This window comes from Triticum urartu, unplaced genomic scaffold, assembly GCF_056163025.1.
Source record: "Triticum urartu cultivar PI428250 unplaced genomic scaffold, HENAU_Tu73 scaffold2, whole genome shotgun sequence".
Taxonomy (NCBI): Eukaryota; Viridiplantae; Streptophyta; class Magnoliopsida; order Poales; family Poaceae; genus Triticum; species Triticum urartu.
The window spans coordinates 9,918,235-9,943,829 of record NW_028260368.1 but is presented as its reverse complement, the minus strand read 5'-3'; the positions used below and the strand labels follow the sequence as shown (position 1 = coordinate 9,943,829).

The following is a 25,595-nucleotide window of genomic DNA, read 5'->3' as shown; positions in this document are numbered from 1 at the left end:
GGTATAAATATCTTCATATACCAAACGTTCGCTAATTAGTACTGCGTCTTCAAAATTGTAACCTTCCCATGGCATATAAGCTACTAATACGTTTTTTCCTAAAGCAAGTTCGCCCCCAATTGTAGCAGCTCCTTCTGCTAAAATTTGTCCTTTTTTAATGGATTTACCCCGTGGAACCCGGGGTTTTTGGTGCATACAAGTATTTTTGTTAGAGCGACGGTGGTTAACTAAAGGAATACTTATAGTCTTCCCACTACTTGATAAAAGTATCTTATGACTATCAGTAGAAATGATCTTTCCCTCGCGTTCGGCTATAATGGAAACCCTCGAATCTAGAGCTGTTTGGCGTTCCAATCCAGTTCCAACAATGCATTTCTCGGACCGAGAAAGCGGAACTGCTTGGCGCTGCATATTAGAACTCATTAAAGCCCGATTCGCATCATTGTGCTCAATAAAAGGAATGAGAGAACCCCCAATAGAAAAATATTGGAAAGGAAAAATACTTCTAACATGAATCTGTTCCCATGCAATAGTCAAGAATTCTTGACGGTATCTAGCCGGAACAACCTGTTCTTCCTGAATACCTTGATTCAAGGACAAAGAATTTCCTGCTGCTATCATATAATATTCATCTCTATTTGGTGATAGATAAACCACCTGTCTCTCTTTTTTTTCTTTTGCTTTCTCAGCAGATATTTCATAAAACGGACTCTCTATGGATCCCCACAAGTGATCAATTCTCGCATGAATTGTTAAGGATCCAGTAAGTCCAACATTGATTCCTTCAGACGTGTCAATTGGACAAATACGCCCATAGTGACTCGGATGAATATCTCGGCTCCGAAAACTTGCGGTTCTCCCCGTCAACCCTCCAGGACCTAAACAACTCACTTTTCGCCCATGAACAGTTTGTGTCAATGGATTCGTTTGATCAAAAACTTGAGATAACGGGTATGTGCCAAAAAAGGTCTCATAAGTAGTTATTAATAAAATTGAAGTTGAAGTTGGAGTTACCAAAGTTTGGGGAGTCGGTTTCGATTGACGTATGAATACTCTACGAATAGTTTTTTGAACTGCATGTTGTAAACGACCAAGAGCCAATCCGAATTGATCTTGTAACAGATCCGCAACCGAACGAATACGTTTATTTTTCAAGTGATTCATATCGTCATCGTCAAGTATACCCGTTCCAAATTTCATTCCAATCAAATGATCCGTAGCGGCCAATACATCTCGTGGTAACAAGAATGTATTGTTCTGAGGAATATCAAGATTAAGTCTCCGATTCATATTTCGTCGACCAATCCTTCCTAATTCACATTTTTGTTGAAAAAATTTCTTTTGTAATTCCTCGCATAAGGACTCCGAAAATACCAGGTCCCCACCTACACAAGCAAATTGTTGATAAAACTCCAAAATAGCTTTTTCTTTTGACTCAATCCTCTTCTTCTCTTTAGCATTCGGGAAAGACAAGAAAATTTCAGGGTAGGAAACATTATCCAGAATTTCTCTTAGATTCGAACCCATAGCTGATGATAGAACTAGAATAGATATCTTTTGTTTTCTACTCACGCGAGCCCATATCCTTTCTTTTTTATCAATTGCTAATTCCGATCTCCCCCCCCAATCTGATATTATAGTGCCAGTGTAGATAGAAATTCCCTTATGATCTAATTCCGAGCGGTAGTAAATACCAGGACTTAGCAATATTTGATTGATCACAATTCGGTATATTCCATTTATAATAAAGGTTCCTAAGGAATTCATTATAGGAATGTTTCCGATAGAAATGGTTTGCTTTTGCACATCGAAACCAAAAATTAATCTCGCAGATACATATAATTCGGAAGAATAGGTGAGTGATTCATACACAGCATCTCTTTCTTTTATCGAGGGTTCTAGCAGTTGATATCCTTTCGCAAATAATTGAAATGCAATTTCGTGATCTGGATCTTTAATTGTTGGAAACTTGTCAAGTTCTTCTGCCAAGGCTTGATTAATGAACCTACAAAATCCCTCGAATTGGATCTGACTAAATCCGGGTATTGTGGACATTCCCTCGTTTCCATTCCGGAGCATCTTAATCTTAAGTTTCCTGTTTATCAAAGAAAAATTCCATTATCAGCTCACTCTTCATCAATCCCTATGGATCGATCTAGCAATCATGGAATCTATATTCTGTTTACTGAATCACATGAAATTCTAGGGAACTCCACATACGTATTTCATATATGTATTTCATACATATGAATAGAGACCATTTGGACGAAAGTTCGAGTTTGCCAGGGGTACAAATGAAATGAAAATGAATTGATAAAACATTCCTACAAAAAAAATTCTGCCACTTATACTTTATGTTATGATATTCTAATCAGATTGGATGGCAAAGATTTCTCATTTTATCTCCTTTCTATGAATGTAATAAAGCCGTAATATAATATACTAGAAAGTTTGACTTTACTTCGATTTAGAATAGCGTGCTTACTTTAATTTCTCAAAATAATTTGAGGGTTCTTTTTTATTTCGGATCGGAGTAGTATAATTGCTAGAAAATTCAGTATTTCATTGTGGAATTCTAAAATAAAGTAAGTCCCTTTTTTAAGTACATGCCAATCTAGTTATCCACCTCTCCCCATATCCATGCTTTTCTTTTATCGTAATTTCACTTGGGTACGCCAAGATAGTCAGGTTATACTCTATATCAGAGCAAATTTCCTTTTTTTATTCAAGATATTTAATTTAATACTTTGAAAAATTAAAGCATGATTCCCCATAGAGATATGTACATAAAGGGGATCTTTGGATAATAATGCTGTTCGGACCTAAAGTTTACCTATACACGGATTAAGCATAAAGCCATAATATTTTATTATGCCATTGAAGGGGGGGGAGATAATACCGATTTAAGAGTAGTTCACTACTGCAATAAAAAAAAGAGAATTCTAGTTAACGGTTCCAATTTATTCTGAATTTTGCAGCCTGTGAATAGAAATCCACTTTTTCTTCTTTTTCATCTCAATAGAAAGAAATGGGAAGTTTTATTGTGTTAACAATGTATGTTTTAAGATAGAATCTATCGAGGAGAATAATAGAAACTGGATCAAAAAAAGCAGGAATAGATTTTTTGAAAAAGATTGGAAAAAAGTAAGTAGAATTATATTCAAAATAAAAGGGGCTTTTCGTAAGAAAACGTGGATGAATACTTGCTGTTTTCTAGATTTTTGATCGGATTTTTTGGCGGCATGGCCAAGCGGTAAGGCAGGGGACTGCAAATCCTTTATCCCCAGTTCAAATCTGGGTGCCGCCTGATCAATAAAATACTTAGGTTTTTTTTATAGTGCTGATCGAATTCGATAAATTTTTACTTCGCATAAGTTCGGGCAAGAGAGTAACTGGGCCTGCCGATACTGGGTTTAGAGAAACCATACCATAGTTCTATCCTCAAACTAGGGTTAGGGTTTGTTTTGACGGTAGTGGCCAAAATGGTTATCAATAGGGGTGAGGTAGTGTTTCCTTATTCTTTTATTATATGAATTTGAATTGGTTCTTAATTGAGATTCGATTTGATAATTTTAAAATACGAGGATAAGATGTCAGAAATCTTGGTATCCAAAGAAAGGTCCCTAAGGGGCATTCTTTTTTTTTTTCAATCTAAGATTCAAGAAGGGACTCCACGAAAGAATATCAAGACTTACTAATTATTATACATTTTTTTATCGTACATCTTATGTTACCTACATACACTAAAGTAAGGACTACTTAATTCTAACGAGAATCAGATTAAATAGGTCGATCAAAAATCAATTTAGGAGTTGTATTATGGATAAAATCTCTTCATTCTTTCATAGAATGATACAAAGCAAGGCTGCAGGGTTTAGGTCAAAAATAAACATTAGGTAAGGTAGGTATCCAATAAATATTTATCTATCGATAATTTTATGGTATATTCGGGCGTCCTTTGCTTAAAAAAAAAAAAAAGAGTAACAAAAGGAATAAAAAATCTTCCTATTCCCGCTTCTTCTATTCAGGACATCATTCCCGTACTCTTTCTTTTTTAAGGAAAAAAGGGCTATAGTATCTCGTATTTTTAATGCTCTCTAATTCTACCAGAATTCCTATAAGAATTTGTTAGGAGTAAATTCCTTGAACTGATTGATCCATGGCCTTAGGGCGGAATCCCTTTTTGACTCTGTACCCTTGATTCCACTATGATTATTGATCAATAGTAGAATAATCCCTTCATAGAAATAGGAGACATAATTTAGATGGATATAGTAAGTCTCGCTTGGGCTGCTTTAATGGTAGTCTTTACATTTTCTCTTTCACTAGTAGTATGGGGAAGGAGTGGACTCTAGGGATACTACTAATTGATTAAGTAATCAAATTGTTGTATCAATTCTTTTCTTTAATGGATCATTTTGCATTAATCATTTTGTCAAACGTTATTCTTTAATCTTTTTCTTTAGTTTTGTTTCACTCCTGTAAGAAACTCTTGTATTGTAAGTTGTAATGTAAGAAAGAGCCATTATACCAATTCAGAATTTCTACTAGAAATGACGAATGGTTAAAAAAAGTTCTATACATAAGAAAATTAGACTTTCTTCCACGGAACTATTCACGGCATATCACACATTTTCCATTTCCTTTTACTTTTTACTATAGTCTATTCTTCATATTATTTTTCTTTCCTTCCATGGATTCTTTGGTCAAGAATTGTCTTAGATTTTTTTATTTTGACCTGATTGAAATTAAGTGGATGCAATGAAAAAAGAAATTGAATTAGACTACTTAACTATTTCAATCTACTAATCTATTCTATGTAGATTCAAAGATAATATAATAGAAAGAATCTAAAGTGTCGTAGAAAAAACTATATGTAGTTCTTTCTACCACACTTTAAGATTCCAACCAGATCCTTTCATTTAAGACTTGGATTTTTTTTATTTAATCCCTTTTTAATTTCTTCAATGATTAATTGGAATTCCAATTAATTATTTTGGCTGACTGTTTTTACATAAATAATAAGTAAAAAAGAAGTAGGAACTAGAATGAACAGTGCAGTAGCAATAAATGCGAGAATATTGACTTCCATAACCTCTTTATTTTTTATTTTCACAATAACTCGGGATGTAATCCCATGGAGAGGAAAAAGGGGTATCTTGTAAATTCAAGGGTAGGGCTTGCATTCTGATAATACTGAATCAATTCAATATTATGAATATCGGATCTATCAAATCAATTCATGGATGAGAGTTATATTTCACGGATGAGAGTTATATAGTATAACATAGGAAGATCCTCTATCCACACTAAGACCAAAATGGGTTTTTTGATTGGATTAGGAATTCCCTCTTTTTTAATCCTTTTCTACTTTTTCTTTTCTATATCTCTAACCCACGAGCTTTCTTAATCTTATACTTTCTTAATCTTATACAATTTCCCTTCCTTTTTCTTATAGTTATACATACAATTATGTATGTATTATATGACCAACTTTCACTTTCTATGGGTCACATAGACATCCAAATAAGCAGTAGAAGTGAGATGGGGAAAAGAGGTCTGAAATAAAAAGGGAATACGATTTATGTATGGATTCCGGTAAAATACCGGTACTCTATTCCATAAGAGTGGAATAGGAAATTAAGATGAGGATGGTATCATCATAAAGAAAGATAGAGTAATATAATATCCTAAATTCTACTAATCCACATATCGTATGTGTGTCTTTCTTTATCGATTGGGAGTAGTGAAAAAAAAATTCCTATATGCCCTCCCTCCCTCTTTAATGAGAGATGCAAAATAAAAAAGTGAAGTAAGGGTGCCCTGTGGGTATTTGATCTTGCTCCCTGCCCCTTTTTTTCATGGAAAAAGGAAATATCAATTTCTCCATTCATTGAACCCTAGTTCGGGACTGACGGGGCTCGAACCCGCAGCTTCCGCCTTGACAGGGCGGTGCTCTGACCAATTGAACTACAATCCCCGCGGGGTGTATGGCATACCCATTCTTAAATAGAACCATAAGAAGATTCGATTCGTCTTTCGTACTCTAAGAAATAGACGAATCATATACTACATACCCACATATTATATTATACGTGGGTATAGTGAGAGTGACATAACTAGTATGTCGTGATTTTTTATCACTAAAAATGGATAATAATCCAGCCTTCAATAAGAAAAACTCTTTTGTTTGTAAGAAAGGAATGAGAGAGATATGGATTAGAAAAAAAAATTTCCCTTTTTTCTTTATCTTTTATTTCTATAGATCAGACATTTTATTTTATGGAAGAAAAACAAAAGGATTTAGTTCATACTCACGAAGCCCTAGATTTTTGGTTTGGGCCGAGCTGGATTTGAACCAGCGTAGACATTGTCAACGAATTTACAGTCCGTCCCCATTAACCACTCGGGCATCGACCCAGGAAGAATTTATTCTAGGGTTTTTGCTAATCTATGATTAACCTCCTTTCATAATACTCCCTACCCCCAGGGGAAGTCGAATCCCCGCTGCCTCCTTGAAAGAGAGATGTCCTGAACCACTAGACGATAGGGGCATCACTAGACGATAGGGCCATATACAACCGCTCGTGATTATACTATAATCATAGTATGAGCAGTTTTTTGGAATTGTCAATATACTCGAAAAGTATAAATAGATCCAAAGCAAAGAGTTTTTCCAACTTTTCTGTTATGTTTTCATCTAGGATTTTTTTTAGTTGATCGTTATAGATTAATTCTCCGTGCTTCATTTAGTGTTCATACCAAAAATGCATCCATCCCGCACTAAGTCATAAAATTCTCTAAAAATATAGAGAAAGTTTCAAAAACAAAGAAAAAAAGTGAATCAATTTAGTAGAAAAGTACTCTATCAGATTCGAACCAACGACTTACGTCTTAGCACGAGATTACTCTACCACTAATTTAAAAAGCCCTTTATCGGATTTGAACCGATGACTTATGCCTTACCATGGCATTACTCTACCACTGAGTTAAAAGGGCTTTTTATTTAATTCAAAAATTAGCCACTTGGATTTCCCATTATGGGTCTACTGCATAATGTACATATTATATATATAATATATAGAGATAGAGAGAGAGACATTATGTAGAGATTGTATATGTATATATCGATATCTTGAGAGCTCAAAATAAAATTAATAAAAAAAAACATACCCTACATAACATATCCAACTCTTCTTGGTTCAGGGTTTTCCGTTTCCGAAGACTAGTAAAATAGGCGGATTCTGGAACCCCAAGGATTCAACGGTATATGGATATGGAAAATATAAGATTTCCGATCCTAGCGGGAAAAGGCGGGGAACAGATACCCAATAGGATATAGGATCCTTGGGAGGAACTTTTGGTAATGGCCTTGATCCTCTATGCTATTTTTTATGTGTTCTTAGTTCTATTGAACTTTTTGCATTCTTTTAAACAAGAATCTAATAAACTAGAATTGAGTCAGTGGAAAAAAGGAGAGAGAGGAAAGTGTTAAATGGAGAGAGTCGACTAATCAGAGACTTTTAGGATCTTCTTTACATCAGGTAAATCTGTCGGCCCTGTCCGTTTTTTTCTTTAAGTTACGACTCTTTGCTGCTTACTTCTATCAAGCCATAGGGAAAGTCTATGATGAATTTGGAAAACTCATCTCACTCTTACTCTATGGCTCGGACTTAATGGGGGAAGAAAACATCTTCCATAATTTCTTTTTTGTTCAATTCTGGACAAAAAAGAAAAGGAAAAAAGGAATTTATAGGGACAGTGTTACCCCCTATATCCCCTAGTTTATATTGTAGGAATAATAAAACAATTTAGCAGTCTGACACACTTACGTCCTTGCAAAGTAAATAATTATTATTGTAGTCGTAACCGTAGAATAGGATCCTAATCAAAATAAATACATTTGGTTCAGGCGCTATTAGCATGGTAAGAAAAGATTTTTTTTACAGACCAGAGGGGCTATCTAAATCCTAAAGTAAAGGCGAGCGATCGAAGTAGAAGTACCAACGGCTCAGTGTCATGAACCTTCTCCATCTGATTCAATAAGGGGGAATTAGCCTTCTTGTCAAATGGCTATCCTTGACAAAGGGTACCATTTATACCATAATCTACAATGTAGCGGGTATAGTTTAGTGGTAAAAGTGTGATTCGTTCTATTAATAACTGAATTTGAAATGATATACTTAAGGCATCCTTAAGTTTTTTATTTTTATATTCCGATGAAAACTTTAGTTCTTATAAAGGATTAAATCCTTTTCCTCTCAATAGCATATTGAGGAAGAATATACATTCTGGCGATTTGTATCCAAAGACTAATTTAAATTGCATCCAAAATAAAAATAGGATTATGAGTACAGAGTCGCGAAGCATAATTTTGCATTGGATTAAGTATTCCAATTTTGAAAATATGAGTAAAGGATCTATGGATGAAGATACAAAAAAGTTGATTTCCAATCGTAACTAAATCTTCTTAAAATAAGGAATAAGGAAGCCAAATAGCTAAAAAACGATAGTTTTGGTTTACTAGAACCATCCGCATATTGTTTCAGCTCGGTGGAAACCCAATTCTTTTCCTCAGGATCTCTTGAATGAAATTAGGGAACGAAGTAAGTAGATTAGATGAATTTAGATAGAATTTCTATCTCCTACTCTATAAGGATCATCTAGAAAGCGGAGAGCTTTGGTTCCATTCAAATAGAAAAGCTGACATAGATGTTAAGTGGTGAGAATATCCATAAAGGAGCCGAATGAAATCAAAATTTCATGTTCGGTTTTGAATTAGAGACGTTAAAAATAATCAACCAACGTCGACTATAACCCCTAGCCTTCCAAGCTAACGATGCGGGTTCGATTCCCGCTACCCGCTCCATTCTGTATAAAAGGAGTATTCTATTTGTCTAGACATGTTAGAGGCTTGTATTCAAGCCTTTTTTGTCCACCAGTTTCTGGTACTCCAGAGCGGAGTAGAGCAGTTTGGTAGCTCACGAGGCTCATAACCTTGAGGTCACGGGTTCGATTCCCGTCTCCGCACTTAGCAGTCTGTATAAAAGGACTATTCTATTTCTCTAGATATGTATGGTAGAGGGGCGTATCCAACCCTTTTTTATTCATTAGTTCCCGGCCCTAGAGGGCAAAATTGAGCAGTTTGCGAAGTCACTTGCCTTCAAAAAAAGAAGGCGCAAGGCCTCTCCCTACCCTGCAGAAAATAAAAATGAAACGAAAGGGACAGTCTACCTCTCCCTTCCCTTTAAAAAAAGTTTGCCCGTTGTTTGTCTCAGTTAATACCCAATTTTTGGAGCTCTGTTGGCGAGTTCTATTTCTGCCTCTGGAGCGCCCTCTTTTTTTGAGTGGGATGCAAAGGAAGGGTAAGATAGTAAGGGATACGGCACTAGACTAACACCTAATTAATACTTAATTTAATATAAGTAGTTAAACAGTTAACTAGACTAAACTTTTTATCATAGTACTTTGATAAATTAAGCGGGCGAGCGGCGGGAATCGAACCCGTATCTTCTCCTTGGCAAGGAGATATTTTACCATTGAACTACGCTCGCTACGGTATATATTTTATAGCGTATATCCGCCTGGGTCGACCTTCTATGTCTGGGTCGACCGTTTCATTTCATTTTCTATTATATTAGAGTTTTCCTTTTTTTATTATCTGTCAATGAATATTCTAATGGGAATGGAATTTCATAATACTGACAGAGAAGAGCTAGCAATTCGGAACGCAAATTGCGTTTTAATACGTCTCACTATTCTAATTTTTTAGAAGAAATGGCCTTTATTATTTCTTTTTTATGGGGTTAATAAATATTAACCAAATTTCATTTAAGAAATGAGAGAATTCAGAATAGCTACGAGAAAGACTAGTCCAATCCATAATGATGTACCGGAAAATACAACATTTTTATTATTTGACCAACCATCAGGAGAAGCAAATACAAGGGGTACACTAATTACTAAGACTGAGGAAGTCGCAATTAATGCAAAAACAGCTAATTGGAAAGCAATAGTCATATTTCTAATCCTCCAAGCTACCATCAAATAAAGTTGACTACATATTTGATCCCTCACTTAAACCAAAATTGTAAAAAAATACAAGAAGTAGGAGGGGTTTAATCATGAATCCATTGATTCTTCTCTTTAATTCAAATTTATTACTTAAACCGCTTTTTTATTTGGATATGGGGGTGAGAAGAGATTATTTACTCTTTATTTCACAAGCGGGTATAGCGGATCCTGTATCCGTGTATACAGTATACAGAGATATATCGAAAAGGAACTTGTATCTGATATCTTTCTAGAGGCTAATAAATCTTTTTATTTTTTATATGGCTATGTTCTATTTGTAGGAGTAAAATAAGGATTAGGCTGTGGAGAGATGGCTGAGTGGTTGATAGCTCCGGTCTTGAAAACCGGTATAGTTCTAGGAACTATCGAGGGTTCGAATCCCTCTCTCTCCTTTTGCTTATTGAATACGTTTGTTTCTTTCATTTTTATTTATTTTTTTTTTCTGTCCCTTATCTTTCTTTCATAAAAAGGAATGAATGGCTCGGCTAGATGGAATAACCGAGCCAGAACAGAAAAAAAGTAGAACAGGTATAAATAAGAAAATCTTAGTTAAGAGGGTTCATGTAAAGAACAGGTTCCAAATCACGATCGATTCCCTTTTCAAAACCTGCTGCAGCAGCTCGGGCTCTTCCTGCATGCCATAAATGGCCCACAAAAAAGAAGAATCCTAGAACAAAATGAGAAGTTGATAACCAACTTCTAGGAGAGACATAATTAACTGCATTGATCTCGGTAGCTACGCCACCCACGGAATTTAAAGAGCCTAAAGGAGCGTGGGTCATATATTCTGCTGAGCGTCGTTCTTGCCAAGGTTGTATGTCTTTTTTCAACCTACTCAAGTCCAAACCGTTGGGGCCCCTTAGAGGTTCTAACCATGGAGCACGAAGGTCCCAAAAACGCATAGTTTCCCCTCCAAAGATAACCTCCCCAGTTGGGGAACGCATTAGATATTTACCTAAACCTGTGGGTCCTTGAGCGGATCCCACATTAGCTCCAAGACGCTGGTCTCTAACTAGAAAAGTAAATGCTTGAGCTTGAGAAGCTTCTGGCCCGGTGGGTCCATAAAACTCACTCGGATAAGCTGTATTATTGAACCATACAAAACAACAAGCGATAAAACCAAAGACAGATAAAGCAGCTAAACTATAAGACAAGTAAGCTTCTCCAGACCATACAAATGCACGGCGAGCCCATGCGAAGGGTTTGGTTAAAATATGCCAAATTCCGCCAAATACACAAATAAAACCCAACCATACATGCCCACCAATTATATCTTCTAAATCATCTACACTAACAATCCACCCTTCTCCACCAAAAGGAGATTTTAGTAAATAACCAAATATAACACTGGGACTAAGGGTCAAATTGGTAATTTTTCTTACATCTCCCCCCCCAGGGGCCCAGGTATCATATACACCGCCAAAATAAAGAGCCTTGAGTACTAGAAGAAAAGCACCTAGACCTAACAAAATTAAGTGAATACCCAAAATTGTAGTCATTTTATTTCTATCTTTCCAGACATAACCAAAGAATGGAAAAGATTCCTCAAGAGTCTCGGGTCCCAGAAGCGCGTGATAAATGCCACCGAAGCCTAAGACTGCGGAGGAAATTAGGTGAAGTACGCCAGATACAAAGTACGGAAAAGTATCTAGAACTTCCCCCCCTGGCCCTACTCCCCAACCTAGAGTAGCTAAGTGTGGAAGTAAAATCAACCCTTGTTCATACATGGGCTTTTCTGGTACGAAATGGGCCACTTCAAATAGGTTCATTGCTCCGGCCCAGAATACGATTAATCCGGCATGAGCTACATGAGCTCCAAGCAGTTTACCGGACAAATTGATAAGTCTGGCATTCCCAGCCCACCAAGCAAAGCCGGTGGTTTCTTGGTCACGACCAGCTAAAACGAAAGTTCCATTAAAGAGCGTTTCCACGTGGTAGAACCTCCTCAGGGAATATAAGATTTTCATGAGGCTGATCCTGAGCTGCCATCCACGCACGAATACCCTCGTTTAAAAGAATATTTTTGGTGTAGAAAGTCTCAAATTCAGGATCTTCCGCTGCACGGATTTCCTGGGAAACAAAGTCATAGGCACGTAAGTTCAGAGCCAAGCCAACTACGCCAATAGCACTCATCCATAAACCGGTGACGGGTACAAATAGCATAAAGAAATGTAACCAACGTTTATTGGAAAAAGCAACACCAAAGATTTGGGACCAAAAGCGGTTAGCAGTGACCATTGAATAAGTTTCTTCAGCTTGAGTTGGGTTAAAAGCACGGAAGGTATTTGCACCATCACCGTCCTCAAATAGAGTGTTTTCTACGGTCGCTCCATGAATAGCGCATAGCAGAGCCGCACCTAATACTCCGGCAACTCCCATCATATGAAATGGGTTCAACGTCCAATTATGAAATCCTTGGAAGAAAAGGATGAATCGAAATATCGCTGCTACGCCAAAACTCGGCGCAAAGAACCAACCAGATTGCCCCAGTGGATAAATAAGGAATACAGAAACAAAAACAGCAATTGGACCAGAGAATGAGATTGCATTATAAGGCCGCAATTGAACAGACCGAGCAAGTTCAAATTGGCGTAACATGAAACCTATTAGTGCAAAAGCCCCGTGGAGAGCTACAAAAGTCCATAGACCGCCTAATTGACACCAACGAGTAAAATCTCCTTGTGCTTCGGGCCCCCATAGTAGCAACAAAGAGTGTGCTAAACTATTGGCAGGGGTAGAAACTGCTGCGGTTAAGAAATTACAACCTTCCAAATAGGAACTAGCCAATCCATGGGTATACCAAGAAGTTACAAAAGTTGTCCCTGTAAACCAACCCCCTAAAGCGAAATAAGCACAAGGAAAGAGCAATAGGCCAGACCATCCTACAAAAACGAAACGGTCCCTTCGTAACCAGTCATCCATAGTATCAAATAGATCATTTTCTTCTTTAGGAATTCTACCAAGGGCTATAGTCATAGTGATCCTCCTATTCAATTACTTCAACCATTTCCGAGCACCTCATATCACTTTCCAAGGCATATGATAGTTTTATTATCTGTGGACGATTTCTTTCTCGTTCAATGCCCTTTTTCAATGGTCTCGAAGAGAGAAATTTCCCATTTTTATCTATGGAGTCACAGTCACAACCGAGGTCGTGGTAAATCCATGAATTTGATTCGATTTGTTTTTCTTATACTATTTATTTGTTTTTCTTATACTATAGAAATAGAAATAAATTGTTTTTCTTATACTATAGAAAGAAATAAACCTTTGAATTCAGCATTATTCCAAGACTCCTATTTCAAAGTCTATCTTTTAAGGGAAAAATGCAAATAAAAGTAACCCTTCTTTTCCCATTCCCTCTCTATTGCATGGGTGGAAGAACTAAAATAATAGAGGATTCTGAAAAAAAAAAATGGACCTTCGAAATCCAATTTTATGTGTAGCGCAAAGGAGTTGCGATTTCTTCTTATTCCTATAGAACATCTAGTAACAAGAATATGAAATCGTAAATAGCGAAAAATTCTTGTCTTGCGCGGTCTAAGTCTAAGGAAATAAAAAAAATTCGCTTATACAATTTCATCTACATCGAATTTATATATCAGAATAGCGGATAGAGGCATCATTAAAGGAGTCAGGTCTACTTACTTTATGCTTCTTTCCAATTTTATGGTGGATTTGATAAGAACCCTTTTTGCTTTCTTGATAAATAATCGACAAAAAAAGCGTTTTTTTTATATAACCTGCTTGTTTTATTATAATTATAACAAGTCCTATATGGAAATGCCCGCTAAAGAGAAAATCTATTTGATTGTCTCTCGGCCAATATCGATTTTTAGAAAGAAAAAACAAGAATTTTCTTCTTTTTTTATTAACATTAAGAAAAAAGAATATAATTAAAATGGAATTGGCAATATAATTTTTATAGACTTTTGAAAGAAAAAAAAGGGGTTTTTTGCAACCGTTATTTCTTATTTCTTGCCTATATCATATCACGGAAACCTTTCGCTTTGGAACGTGGAGAGATGGCTGAGTGGACTAAAGCGGCGGATTGCTAATCCGTTGTACAATTTTTTTGTACCGAGGGTTCGAATCCCTCTCTTTCCGCTCCCTTGGATCATTTGGGACTTTCGAATTGGAAAGAATTCTGACCCCCGGATTTTCTCATAGATAAATGTACGAAACAAATCCAATAAGAAAAAAAAAAACTGAATTTTTACTCCTCGCGTCCAGGATTCCGTCCTGGGTCATTAGATAAGAATCCAAAGATAAAGAGTGAAACAAAGAATATCACTACTGTATAAACAAAAAGTTTGAGAGTAAGCATTACATAATCTCCAAGATTTTTTTTTAAGGAATAGATTACCAGTTTTTCCTTACCACACGGATCCACTAGGATGGTTTTTTTTTATACCTAAAAATGCAAAAAAGAATTCTTGAAAAAAATTGCAAGAATTCTTTTATAATAAGCACTCTTATCAATAGCAAAAATAGGGTTAGGTGGTTAGGTATTGTGTAGGTACCTTTAGGTACCTGCTCAACCTAGGTGCAGGGGAGTAGAAAGGCTGATCCAAATTTATTGCTGTAGCTACCCATTCAATGTAGAAGAATTTAAATTTTAGAATCGAAGGTTCATAATATAAAAATATAAAACTTCTCGGCTTTTACCCATTTTAAAATTTTTTTGGAATGAACACATCATTCAATTTGGCATACAGAGTACTAAAGATTTCATCGAAAACTTACAGCAGCTTGCCAAACAAAGGCTAATAGAAAAAAGAATAGAGGTATAACAGGCATAATATCCACGATTGGATTGAAAATAGCATAAGCTTCGGGTAATTTGGCAAAGAAAAAACTAGTAGGATAAAGAACAGAATTAAAACAGATACAGGTTAAACTAAGTATATTAGGCATAACAAGCATTTCATTCTTGTAGAGTAAATAATTGGATTTTTCTTGAGTTATTTTTTTAAGGGAAAGAAGGAAAAGGCAGATTCAAAATCTTTTTTCTTCGGACTTTCCCAAACACAAAATACCTCCTTGTATTCGCACTCTCAAATGAGAGTGGAATAAATTCGACTTTCATATAATATCTTAATAGAATTCCATGTAATGATCAATGCATTTTTTTGATTCTATATTATCCGCATGTGTAGAATACTAGCAAGAGAATATCCCTCCTTTTTTATGTAATTGAAATGGTATTGACGAATAACAAATAAACATACTAGTGTTTATTAGTGTCGCATAAAACCCGAAATGGGGCGTGGCCAAGTGGTAAGGCAGCGGGTTTTGGTCCCGTTACTCGGAGGTTCGAATCCTTCCGTCCCAGATTGTTTCTGATGAAACAAACGGTGAAATCATATAGTATTCCGTACGAGACAAAAGTTTATTAAAGAGAATAATGATATCTTATTCTTTCTCAGAAAACATAATAAAGTCTTAAGTCCAGTCAAATTGACTATCTTTATTTTCATGAAAAAATGGGATCTATCAAGCACATTCAGGATATGCCTCTACTATAAAATCACTTAGTCATATTTTTTTCTTCCTTTTGGTATTCGAGTTGAAGAAGTACGAGAATTCTATAACTACCAAAAACTTTCAATCTTTTCATTGGAATAGTTTATTTAGTTATTATAGTTAATTGTTTTTGGTACTGAAAAAATATATTACTACTAGAATTCTAATTCTAGTAATTAAATTAATTAAACTTTTTTGGAGGTTGATAGTTTATTTATTGAGGAAGAGTCAATCCTTCTTTTCTCACTTCAAGATTGATCATCTCGAGCCATCCGTTGAGGGTGGAAATTTAAGAATAAATAAGTTTTAAGCAAACTTGTTTAGTCGTCTTTTTCAAACTATGTTTCATTCATATGATAGAATTTTAATATGGGTTTAAATAAATTGGATCTTGGCGGAGGCTTCCCGGATAAATACTTACTTTCTTTTATCCATATTGCTCCATAGATAGCAAGTTTTAATTAGTATAAAAAAACTAAACCAATGACTATTCATGATTCCATCCATATTGGATCAATTCTCTATACCACTTTGCAATGAAAAGAGGAATGTTTGTTATGGTAAAACTTCGTTTAAAACGATGTGGTAGAAAGCAACGTGCGACTTGAAGGACATGATCGATTGTGGATTTTGCTATCCATCATTTTCCATAGTAATGAAAATGCTCTTGGCTCGACATAGCCTGTTCTATTCGTTCCGAACCAAATTTGCGCTGGGTTTAAGTAACATAGTACACGATGGAGCTCGAGAGGACAGAATTTTTTTTATCAAGGGAAAGAATCTAGGGTTAGTGAAAACTAATAAATTAGGCCAACTTTGTCAGTCTATCCTTAATATAGAAATAAATCGAAAGGTTAAAATAAGAAGAAAGTCCAATAAAAGTATATCAGAATCAATCCCTCTTATTAGATTTCTATAGAAGAGATAAATGCTTTATCGAAGGAAATAAGAAAAAAGGGTATGTTGCTACTCTTTTGAAAGAAAAAAATAGGAATTCCCGAAGTAATGTCTAAACCCAAGGATTTCACAAATCAAAGATAAAGGATTCCAGAACAAGTAAACACAATTTTCAATTGTCTCAACAACAGAGTTGGATTAGAATAAGGAATAAAAGTCAATTCGTTCGAAATGAGACAAAGAAAAGAGTTTAAAGACGACTCAAAAATTTTGGAAGGATTTTGCCTTCGAAGTTTGTCAGGCAAAATTAGCCCACTTGAGTCATGAGTATAAATGAAATTTGTTTTTTCTGTAAGGAAATTAATGCACGTCATAGTCTAATTTCTATTATTATCGACAGAAATTCGAATCATTTTCTCGAGCCGTATGAGGAGAAAACCTCATATACGTTTCTAGGGGGGGGCGTTGTTTATCTACATCTATCCCAATAAGCTGTCTATCGAATCGTTGCAATTGATGTTCGATCTCGAAGAGAAGGAAGAGATCTTCAAAAAGTAGGTTTTTATGATCCGATAAAGAATCAAACTTGTTTAAATGTTCCAGCTATTCTCTATTTCCTTGAAAAGGGTGCTCAACCAACAAGAACTGTTTATGATATTTTAAGGAAGGCAGAATTCTTTAAAGAAAAAGAAAGAACTTTGAGTTAATTGAAGAACTAAATGAATCAAAAAATAGGATAGGAGAAGATTATTAGTATTCCTAGTTGTCTAATTATTTAGACACAATTTACCTCTTTTTTAATCCTATTTGGATTTATATTATATCGTGCCAATCCAACATAAGCCCCTATTTTATTTACTTTTTCTATCTAATTTGTTTTCTTACCATTGTATTTCCATTGACAAAGGTCTATTGAACAAATAGAATTTGTAGATAGATGGGTCTCTTTATCCTCACTCCATATTCAATTTTTCCGCCTACACTTCGCTCAAATGATAAGGGTGTTCCTCTTGCATGTATTCTCATACAATATAATATATATTTTTTATAATATATATTTTTTGTTAATAAAAATCGCTAAAAATAAGGAGAATTTGGCCATCGTGATTAGGGTCGCTCTTTTTTTAACTTTACTTTAGTGGAATTTCACCGGACCTGTTCGTTTTGGCATTTGAGTGTTTTTCATGGTCGATAAAAAAAATCTTTTGATGTCTTGCTAGTTCAATGTTTTGACAGAAGCGCGCGGTGTAATTCCATTGATTTTTGGATTTCGATCGTATCTAAGATCCTTTTTTTATCTGGGTTGCTAACTCAATGGTAGAGTACTCGGCTTTTAAGTGCGACTATGATCTTTTACACATTTGGATGAAACAACAAATTCGTCCAGACTCTTGGTAGAGTCTAGAAGACCACGACTGATCCTCAAAGGTAATGAATGGAAAAAATAGCATGTCGTAATAAAATCAATCTTTTTTGAATGGAATCCAAAATTACGATTTTCTGGGTCTAATGAATAAATGGATAGAGCCTGGCTCCAATTCTGGTAAAATAAAAAGCAACGAGCTGAACTTCCTAATTGGAATGATTCCCCGCTCTAATTAGACGTTAAAAATAGATTAGTGCCGGATGCGGGGAAAGGTTGGGTTTTCCTATGAGTGGACCCTTTATTTTTTCTTTTTTTTTTTAGAAATCCTAATTATTCTTGATTATGGATTGAATAAGGGATGTTATGGATTGAATGTGTAAAAGAAGCAGTATATTGATAAAGAGGCTGTATTCCAAAGTCAAAAGAGCGATTGGCCTGCAAAAATAAAAAACTTGTTCTGTTCTTTTTTTTTAATTAGAACAAACATAAACTAATTGGGTAGAAAAGGAGCAGAAAAAGATCTGTGGATTAGACTCCCTTTCTTTCCAGGGTTTGTATTAAAAATGCAACACCCTGTTCTGACCATATTGCACTATGTATCATCATTCGATAAACCGAGAAATGCTTCTTCTCTCTGATTCAAGTAGAAATACAAATGGAAAAATTCGAAGGGTATTCAGAAAAACATAAATCTCGTCAACAATACTTTGTCTACCCACTTCTCTTTCAGGAATATATTTATGCATTTGCCCACCATTATGGATTAAATGGTTCTGAACCTGTGGAAATAGTTGTTAGTTGTAATAACAAGAAATTTAGTTCACTACTTGTGAAACGTTTAATTATTCGAATGTATCAGCAGAATTTTTTGGATAACTCGGTTAATCATCCTAACCAAGATCGATTATTGGATTACAAAAATTATTTTTATTCTGAGTTTTATTCTCAGATTCTATCTGAAGGGTTTGCGATCGTTGTGGAAATCCCATTCTCGCTACGGGAATTTTTTTGTCTGAAAGAAAAAGAAATACCAAAGTTTCAGAATTTACGCTCTATTCATTCAATATTTCCCTTTTTAGAAGACAAATTTTTGCATTTGGATTATCTATCACATATAGAAATACCCTATCCTATCCATTTGGAAATCCTGGTTCAACTCCTTCAATACCGTATCCAAGATGTTCCATCTTTGCATTTATTGCGATTCTTTCTCAACTATTATTCGAATTGGAATAGTTTTATTACTTCAATGAAATCCATTTTTTTTTTTCAAAAAGAAAATAAAAGACTATTTCAATTCCTATATAACTCTTATGTATCAGAATATGAATTTTTTTTGTTGTTTCTTCGTAAACAATCTTCTTGCTTACCATTAGCATCTTCTGGAACTTTTCTGGAACGAATCCACTTTTCTAGGAAGATGGAACATTTTGGGATAATGTACCCTGGTTTTTCTCGGAAAACCCTATGGTTCTTTATGGATCCTCTTATGCATTATGTTCGATATCAAGGAAAGGCAATTCTTGCATCAAAAGGCACTTTTTTTTTGAAGAAGAAATGGAAATGCTACCTTATCAATTTCTGGCAATATTATTTCTGTTTTTGGACTCAGCCGCGAAGAATCCATATAAACCAATTAGCAAACTCTTGCTTCGATTTTATGGGGTACCTTTCAAGTGTACAAAAAAGTTCTTTGTTAGTAAGGAATCAAATGCTGGAGAATTCATTTCTAATAGATACTCGAATGAAAAAATTCGATACCATAGTCCCCGCTACTCTCCTCATAGGATACTTATCAAAAGCTCAATTTTGTACTGGATCGGGGCATCCTATTAGTAAACCCATTTGGACAGATTTATCAGATTGGGATATTCTTGATCGATTTGGTCGGATATGTAGAAATCTTTTTCATTATCATAGTGGATCTTCGAAAAAACGGACTTTGTATCGACTAAAGTATATACTTCGACTTTCATGTGCTAGAACTTTAGCTCGTAAACATAAAAGCACGGTACGAACTTTTATGCAACGATTGGGTTCGGCATTTTTAGAAGAATTTTTTATGGAAGAAGAGCAAGTTTTTTCTTTGATGTTCACCAAAACAACTCTTTTTTCTTTCTGTGGATCACACACTGAGCGTATTTGGTATTTGGATATTATACGTATCAATGACCTGGTCAACCCTCTTAATTAATCATTAGACGAAATTAAGAAACAGGAAAGGGTTGATAAATGATCAAGAAAAAACTTTTCTATTTTTCATTCTGAAATGTTCTTTTTATTATAATAAAGAGTAGGTGAATCAACTTACTAATTAAAAAAATTAGTAGAACTTCCTCTTTGGAATAGAAATTGGCTATTTCTACATAGGGAAAGTCGTGTGCAATGAAAAATGCAAGCACGATTTGGGGAGGGATTTTTCTCTATTGTAACAAGGAAGAATTATCTACTCCATCCGACTAGTTCCGGGTTCGAGTCCCGGGCAACCCATATAGAAAAGACCCATCAAAGTTTTTCACTTTGACTCACTTCATTTACAAATACAAAATTATTGGTTTGGTTAATTTAGTTATATGGATAGCTAATCTTTGGGCTGACTTGGTTGACATTGGTATATAGTCTATGTTATACTGTTAAATAACAAGCCTTCTATTATCTATATTCTAGTTAATACGTGTGCTTGGGAGTCCTTGCAATTTGAATAAACCAAGATCTTACCATGACTGCAATTTTAGAGAGACGCGAAAGTACAAGCCTGTGGGGTCGCTTCTGCAACTGGATAACTAGCACTGAAAATCGTCTTTACATCGGATGGTTCGGTGTTTTGATGATCCCTACCTTATTGACCGCAACTTCTGTATTTATTATCGCCTTCATCGCTGCCCCTCCAGTAGATATTGATGGTATTCGTGAGCCTGTTTCTGGTTCTTTACTTTATGGAAACAATATTATCTCTGGTGCTATTATCCCTACTTCTGCGGCGATCGGATTGCACTTTTACCCAATTTGGGAAGCTGCATCTGTTGATGAGTGGTTATACAATGGTGGTCCTTATGAGCTAATTGTTCTACACTTCTTACTTGGTGTAGCTTGTTATATGGGTCGTGAGTGGGAACTTAGTTTCCGTCTGGGTATGCGTCCTTGGATTGCTGTTGCATATTCAGCTCCTGTTGCAGCTGCTACTGCTGTTTTCTTGATTTACCCTATTGGTCAAGGAAGCTTTTCTGATGGTATGCCTTTAGGAATCTCTGGTACTTTCAACTTTATGATTGTATTCCAGGCAGAGCACAACATCCTTATGCATCCATTCCACATGTTAGGTGTAGCTGGTGTATTCGGCGGTTCCCTATTCAGTGCTATGCATGGTTCCTTGGTAACCTCTAGTTTGATCAGGGAAACTACTGAAAATGAATCCGCTAATGAGGGTTACAAATTTGGTCAAGAGGAAGAAACTTATAATATTGTGGCTGCTCATGGTTATTTTGGCCGATTAATCTTCCAATATGCTAGTTTCAACAACTCTCGTTCTTTACACTTCTTCTTGGCTGCTTGGCCTGTAGTAGGAATCTGGTTCACTGCTTTAGGTATTAGTACTATGGCTTTCAACCTAAATGGTTTCAATTTCAACCAATCTGTAGTTGATAGTCAAGGTCGCGTTATTAATACTTGGGCTGATATCATCAACCGTGCTAACCTTGGTATGGAAGTAATGCACGAACGTAATGCTCACAACTTCCCTCTAGACTTAGCTGCTGTTGAAGTTCCATCTATTAATGGATAAGGTTTTTCTGCTAACATATAAGAATTTTTGAAGACAGAAATACCCAATATCTTGTTCTAGCAAGATATTGGGTATTTCTGTCTTTATTTTGAATCTTTTTTTCTTCTTAATCTTTCTATTCAGAATTCAGTTAACGACGAGATTTAGTATCCTTTCTTGCATTTTCATAACTCGTGAAATGCCGAGTAGGCACGAATTCCCCCAATTTGCGACCTACCATAGGATTTGTTATGTAAATAGGTATATGTTCCTTTCCATTATGAATCGCGATTGTATGGCCAACCATTGTGGGTAGAATGCTAGATGCCCGGGACCACGTTACTATTGTTTCTTTCTCCTCCTTCATATTGACCTTTTCTATCTTTGCCAATAAATGATGAGCTACAAAAGGATTCGTTTTTTTTCGTGTCACAGCTGATTACTCCTTTTTTCCTTTTTAAAGAGTGGCATTCTATGTCCAATATCTCGATCGAAGTACGGAGGTCAGAATAAATAGAATAATGATCAATGGAAAAAAGAAAAAAATCCTTTAGCTGGATAAGGGGCGGATGTAGCCAAGTGGATCAAGGCAGTGGATTGTGAATCCACCATGCGCGGGTTCAATTCCCGTCGTTCGCCCATCGCATTATTGCAAATTCCAAAAATGCAATTTTCCATATTCCTAGTTACGTATTTACTTACGGCGACGAAGAATAAAACTATCGCTATATTTTTTCCTTTTCCTAGTTCTTCTTCCAAGCGCAGGATAACCCCAAGGGGTTGTGGGTTTTTTTCTACCAATGGGAGCTTTCCCTTCACCGCCCCCATGGGGGTGGTCCACAGGGTTCATAACTACCCCTCTTACTACGGGGCGTTTACCTAGCCAACACTTAGATCCGGCTCTACCCAAACTTTTTTGGTTCACCCCAACATTACCCACTTGTCCGACTGTTGCTAAGCAGTTTTGGGATACTAAACGGACCTCCCCAGATGGTAATCTTAAAGTGGCCGATTTACCCTCTTTTGCAATGAGTTTCGCTACAGCACCTGCTGCTCTAGCTAATTGCCCACCCCTTCCACGTGTGATTTCTATGTTATGCATGGCCGTGCCTAAGGGCATATCGGTTGAAGTAGATTCTTCTTTTCTCTCAAAAAACCCCTTCCCAAACTGTACAAGCTTCTTCCAAAGCATACGGCTTTCTAGATGTATATGACGATCTCTAGACAGATGGATCTTATATGAATCATATGATGAAGTACCACATGAGTGGATATATAGGAAAGGAATCCAAATCTGCCGAATCGCTCATGTTATGATCTTCTACATCCTAGGTCTCTGCGTTCCGTCATCTGGCTTATGTTCTTCATGTAGCATTCAGATCGAATGACTCTATGAAATTACGTCGATACTTCCACATATTATGGGTAACGTAGGAGACATCCCTATTTTCCCCCGGGGGTCTTAATTACCACTGCTTAGCTTTCAATTTGCCTCTGACCATCAAATTAAATGTGAATAACCCGTCCTCCTCTCTTTGAAACAAGGGGCGCTTCCGGTTCTGTGCGTGCTTCAAACAATTTTGTCTTCTCCATATTACCATATCTCTAGAGCCAATAATTTTCTATGAGGAACTACTGAACTCAATCACTTGCTGCCGTTACTCAACAGTTTTCTGTTGAGGTCTATCCCGTAGAGGTAGTCAAATTGGATCAGTGATCGATTTCTAGGTTTCGTCGTAAACCTAATTGGTTACTTCCAATTACGTAAATCAATAGTTCAAACCGCACTCAAAGGTAGGGCATTTCCCATTGATATAGGAACTTTTGTACCAGAAACAATAGTATCTCCAATTATAGCCCCTCTGGGATGTAAAATATATCTCTTCTCACCATCCCCATAGTGTATGAGACAAATGTATGCATTTCGATTAGGGTCGTATTCTATGGTTACGATTCTACCAGATATGTCTTTTTGATTCCGTCGAAAATCTATTTTACGGTATAGGCGCTTATGACCTCCCCCTCTATGCCTTGCGGTAATGATTCCTCTGGAATTACGACCTTTACCACAACGGTGCCGTCCATGGATCAAATTATTTCGTGGATTGGATTTCACTTGCCTGTCTACGGTTCCCTTGCGTGTGCTCGGGATAGGTGTTTTGTATAAATGTTTCGCCGTATTATTAAGTATTCTCCTTTAGTTTTTTTCTCTATCTAGAAGTGGAATAGAATAACCCGGTTGAAGGGTAATGATCATACGTCTGTAATGCATTGTATGGCCCAGAATAGGTCCTATTCTTCTACCTTTTCCAGGTAGTCGATGGCTATTCACAGCTACCACCTTAACACCAAAGAAGAGTTCGACCCAATGCTTTATTTCTGTCTTAGTGAATCCCGATTCGACATTAAAAGTATATTGATTCTTTCCCAATAAACGAAGACTTTTTTCTGTAAATACTGCGTATTTGATTCCATCCATAAATCGACTTTCCCTCCTATGCTCTGAGTTCCAGTATCGATAAGAATTCGAGTTCTTATTGTTCTTATGTTATGGTATGAATATACCATACCAATTCGTTATGTATGGATGATGGATGAGATTCCATGGATAGAGAGCCAGTTCCAATAGACTTATGGAATGTTCCCGTTCGTGTGCATCCAGCAGGAATTGAACCCGCAAATTTACCAATTATGAGTTGGGCGCTTTAACCATTCAGCCATGGATGCTTAACAGGGATCATCGTACATCGTAAATAACCAATTTTCATATAGAAAGACATATCATAGAAAAATGAAATCGAAAATATTCCGAGATGGCAAATATTCGGAGATGACTATGAAAACACCTCTCTGGATCCTCGAATTGAAAGAGAGATTGAGAGGGATCAAGAATCCTAATTCTCGCTATTTGGAATGGATCCAATTCTATTGAGTCTGACTCATAGTGATCATTTCTCTTTAGCAAAGAATGACCTTGGTTATCAAAGGATTGAACAACCGGGATCCATTTACTTATGATACCTAGTTGGCATTGATAACAAGGATCTAATGAATTATGAGTTTAATAGATCCTCTTTAGCAGAAAGACGTATATTCCTTGCTCATTATCAGACAATCACTTATTCCCAAACCTCGTGTGGGACTAATCGTTTTCATTTACCATCTCATGGAAAACCCTTTTCGTTCCGCTTAGCCCTATCGGGTATTTTAGTGATAGGTTCTGTAGGAACTGGACGATCCTATTTGGTCAAATACCTAACGAAAAATTACGATTTTCCTTTCATTAAGGTACGAGGGCTTCTTATTCCACAAGAACGAAAGCACCTTTTCATTCTTTCATATACTAGGGGTTTTTACTTGGAAAAGACAATGTTCCATACTAAAGGATTCGGGTCCATAACCACGAGTTCCAGTGCACTAGATCTTGTAGCACTTAGCAACGAAGCCCTATCCATTAGTATTCCACATAAGAAATCCATTCTAGAAAAAAATACAATTAGATTAGCTCTTCATAGACAAACTTGGGGTTTGCGAGCCAAGGTAAGATCGGCTCGGGATCATGGGACCCTTTTCTATCAGATAGGAGGGGCTCTTGTACAAAATAGACTTACTAAGTAATAACCCCATAGAATCTATCTATATAAAGATAAAGAGGCAATCGTGTCAGGAAGCGGGTTTTTCTTTGGCCAAAAGGTACTTCGAACTTGGAACGAGCATGAAGAGATTAACGAGACTTCTTTCTCTTTTGAGTTTTTCTGGCGGACCTGCCGCGCAAGATCTTTGGTCTTCCCCTGGAACCGATGAAAAAAAGTGGATCGCTTCTTATGTACTCGCTCAGAATGATTCTTCTCTATCTATAGTTCATGGCCTATTAGAAGTAGAAGGTGCTCTGGTGCAATCCTTACCGACAGAAAAAGATTGCAGTCAGGTTGATAATAGTCGAGTGACATTACTTCGTCGGTCCGAACTAAG

At 36.2% G+C, this 25,595-nt stretch overlaps 6 non-coding genes across 6 annotated transcripts; 4 read left to right on the top strand and 2 right to left on the bottom strand.

The window, feature by feature from the left end:
• Positions 1-3,236: 3,236 nt before the first annotated feature.
• Positions 3,237-3,307, top strand: TRNAC-GCA (transfer RNA cysteine (anticodon GCA)). Its single transcript has one exon. It is a non-coding gene; the product is annotated as a tRNA-Cys (tRNA).
• Positions 3,308-6,927: 3,620 nt separating this feature from the next.
• TRNAT-GGU (transfer RNA threonine (anticodon GGU)) lies at positions 6,928-6,999 on the bottom strand. The gene has a single exon. It is a non-coding gene; the product is annotated as a tRNA-Thr (tRNA).
• A 1,958-nt stretch (positions 7,000-8,957) lies between these two features.
• TRNAM-CAU (transfer RNA methionine (anticodon CAU)) lies at positions 8,958-9,031 on the top strand. Its single transcript has one exon. It is a non-coding gene; the product is annotated as a tRNA-Met (tRNA).
• A 452-nt stretch (positions 9,032-9,483) lies between these two features.
• Positions 9,484-9,554, bottom strand: TRNAG-GCC (transfer RNA glycine (anticodon GCC)). Its single transcript has one exon. It is a non-coding gene; the product is annotated as a tRNA-Gly (tRNA).
• An 824-nt stretch (positions 9,555-10,378) lies between these two features.
• On the top strand, positions 10,379-10,466 carry TRNAS-UGA (transfer RNA serine (anticodon UGA)). Its single transcript has one exon. It is a non-coding gene; the product is annotated as a tRNA-Ser (tRNA).
• Positions 10,467-14,093: 3,627 nt separating this feature from the next.
• Positions 14,094-14,181, top strand: TRNAS-GCU (transfer RNA serine (anticodon GCU)). The gene has a single exon. It is a non-coding gene; the product is annotated as a tRNA-Ser (tRNA).
• Positions 14,182-25,595: the final 11,414 nt, after the last annotated feature.